General features: G+C 39.7%; 1 long non-coding RNA gene across 1 annotated transcript; it reads right to left on the bottom strand.

The window, feature by feature from the left end:
- Positions 1-431: 431 nt before the first annotated feature.
- Positions 432-2,719, bottom strand: LOC105313606 (uncharacterized). Its single transcript, XR_002185436.1, has 2 exons — positions 659-2,719; positions 432-604 (listed from the first exon to the last, which is right to left on the bottom strand). It is a non-coding gene; the product is annotated as an uncharacterized LOC105313606 (long non-coding RNA).
- Positions 2,720-3,535: the final 816 nt, after the last annotated feature.

Below are 3,535 nucleotides of genomic sequence, written 5' to 3'. Positions count from 1 at the left end.
GCATAGCAGAAGAACTACTTGTATCATGAGACTTAACCCCAGAGCCCTCCTATTCAGCTAGATCGAGCAAGTGAGACAGCAGTTCCAAGTTGTCAATAGGTCGTCTCCACTTAGTAGCCAAAGAACCCTTAACTCTATCAAGCCTAGCTATAAAATGATCCTTGTCTTCCTTTTGACCAAAATTCAGCTCCATTTGGAACCGAAAACCCTCTCTTCTAGCACGTTTCTTCAAAGAACCAACACAATCAGCAGTAGACATTTTTGCATGTGTATAAAAACGGAAACCACCATGCCCAGGGCACCGCCTTTTATACCGCACCTTCTTCTTTAAGCAAGAAATTAGAAAAAGGAAGAAGTCTACTGACTGAATGCATGCATACACATCAGTGACCAACCATAATGTTGTTAAGATATTTCACAATTAATAATAGTTTGTGGAATTTAAAAGTGAGAACAATATAAAAATAAAATGATGACATGATCATAATTTATACAGGTTAATGTTTATGCAAGTGCAGTGGTCTTGCACACTGATATACAGTGTGATGGCAGCACCATCACGAATAGGTGCCACTGCTTAGCTGGCCCCCACACCACCACCCGCCTACAGAAAAAAAAAATCCATAAAGTCAAACACATGCAGTAAAACAGAAGTTACCTTTAAAAGGGCAAATAAGATTTTGCTGGTACTAGAGGTACGAGTCTTTATCTAGTCCCCCAAGTCCGTAGGGCAACTAGCTCTGTAGTGCTGAACAGCTCTACATGTCTGTCTCTATAGTGCCCAAGGCCTGGGACAACTATAGCTCCACAGAACTGAACAAGGCTACCAGCAAAGCAGCATCCACAATGCAACTAAATAGACACCACCCACAGCGTGTTGGCCCATCAAGCCATGAAGTAAGGCTCACTTAACTTGCAACATTGAACAGGAATGTAGGACTGTGTTCTTCTTCATCTCAACACCAAGCAGAGTCAGCTCCAAACTGAATAGCTACCACCCAAAGTGTGTATGGCAATCAGTAATCAGCCAACCTAGCTCACTTGCAGTGGCTGTGGGTCTTCTTTCTTGTCTTCTTCTTGAGTCTTTGTCTCTTCTGATCTTATCTTCTTAACCTCACTTGCAACACTGAACAGCCTTAAACCTCTAGTACCAGCTTTTAAACTTGTTTCCAAAGTTGTCTTGTGATGACAACTTTAAGCTGATGGTCATGTTAAACTAAAAATAATGGATACATACAGATAATATACATATATACAGTAAATACTAAGCCACTAATGACTACAAAAAAAGCATTATTCATTGATACACAAGATGGAAGAGTGAATATATGCATATGTATCTTGATTAATTAATTGCTAAAATTATAATTATTACACGTATTTTTTTAAAGTTACACTGAAGTTGTGATCCATTTCTTTGATCTATTATTCTTTGCTCCTTCCTATTGATGAGGTGATGATGGTGGAGATGGTGTTGGTGGAGAAGGTGTCATCCACTCCATGTCTTCTTCACTACCTACAGGTAGTGGCAGATCTAGGATTCTTTTTCTGGGGGGCACAATAATTAAAGATGTGGTTTTAATTAATAAATATGCTCATGAATGAAAAGGTGTGGTTCCTTTGCAATGAAGGAGTGGTTATAAAGCAATTAAGGTGTGGTTATGGATAAAGGAGATTAGGTTTTGGTCACTGTTGTGACAATTTTTTACTAAGAGAGGACAATGCGCCTATTCTTAACAGATGAGGCAAACTGATCAATGATGGCTTCATGATGTAGCTCTTGACCTATTTCTCCTTCAATAGACAAGATAGCTAATGCTGACAGACGTTCCTGGCCCATAGTACTTCTCAGACAAGTTTGATCCTCTTCAAAGCTGAAAAAGAGTGTTCACTTTCAGAACTGGTGACTGCTATTTTCATGGCAATTTGTGCCAGCTTAGAGAGTGTGCTATATGCTGGTTTAAATGATAAGCGGTAACATCTGAAGGAAGCTAAAATGTCCATTGAGGATGTTTCAGAGAGTCTCTTCACCAGTTCTACTTCAGTCTTCAGATCATTTCCTGGCCGTACTCCATGCATCTCAGTGAAAGAAGTGAGATCATCAATGGAGAGAAAATTGGACAATTTTGGAGTGCAAGCTGCTATTCCTTTCTGAACGTCGATATTATTGTGGACTTCAAATCTCATTAACTCACACAGAAACTTTTTCTAGGACTGGATTGTAAAACTGAGTTTTAAACTCTTGCTTTGGCAGTGAGTTCCTAGTTTGTTCTTGGCCTAGTGTCTCATATACATTGCTATCATATAGTCTAGCTGGTGTAACTGTCCTACGTCTTGTGGGTACTTGACTTGAGATATCATGGTTCTCAGCTAATCGAGTAGCATCGTTATAAACCTTATCCTAGTATGTATCAGACCGATAGTCCATATGTACACTTTTAGTAGCTACCACAAGCTAAGTAGCACAAGGCAGATTGATGTTGCTACTCTCTAGATTATCAGACAACCGTTTCGTTGCTGTAAGTACTCTGTCAAACATAATTGGAGGGAGAAGAAAGGAGAAAGATTTAATCTGATGAAGTAACCCACGTGCTTCAATGGCCCATGAGTATTCATTGACTGATGAATCAGCTACCTCTTCTACTGTGAGAATGAGAGAGTCGTATTTGCGACATACAGCATTAACGGCTGCATATCTACAAACCCAACGGGTGTCTGATTGTTTTTATAACTTCAGGTCTGGCTCATTTGGTCTACACTGACTCTGTTTGGCCATGAACAATACATGAATGTTTGAAGAGGATACAAAAATGTACAATGCTTCCAGAAGTGTTAAAAACTCGGATGCAGGTTTGACAGACTTAACCTAATCAGCCAAAACTAGGTTTAGAACATGGGCATAGCAGTGAATTTAAGTTGCATAAAGAGCAAACTCTCTCACTCTGGTTTGTACACCTTTACAGTGACCACTCATTACACTGGCTCCATTATAACCCTGGCTCACCATCTTATTCAGATCTAAATCATATGTAGAAATGAGCTGTTTGAAGTATGACGATAGGCTTTCAGCATCCAACTTTTTAGCATGAAGAAACGTAAGAAAATGCTCATGTACAGATCCATCATTGACAAAGCAGAGTACAAATGACATTTGCTCCTGCTTTGAGCAATCCCTCAATTCATCAACAACAATGCTTAGAACCTTGCTTCCCTCACACTATTGCAAATGATGCTTGCCACATTGTTACCAAGAAGTTTCAGTAGATCATGCTGAACACTGTGGGATGTGTTTGCAGCATTTCTTGGACCATGTTGAAGCTTTTTCTTCACTACATTATCATGATTGCTAATCATGTCAATGAGGCCCAGGAAATTCACTTTTTTCCTCGAATCAGCTCCTACCCTGTGAACACGAAGTGCTTTCTCATGTGTGGCACAGTACATCAAAACCTCAACAATGGTCTTTAAATAGTGTCTGTTATGTTGGACTTGCTCTCTACGAGCCTGACTCAAAGTAGATGTTATGGAGGTTTGA

This window comes from Amphimedon queenslandica, unplaced genomic scaffold (assembly GCF_000090795.2).
Source record: "Amphimedon queenslandica unplaced genomic scaffold, v1.1 AMPQUscaffold_13518, whole genome shotgun sequence".
Taxonomy (NCBI): Eukaryota; Metazoa; Porifera; class Demospongiae; order Haplosclerida; family Niphatidae; genus Amphimedon; species Amphimedon queenslandica.
This window is presented reverse-complemented; position numbering and strand designations above follow the sequence as displayed.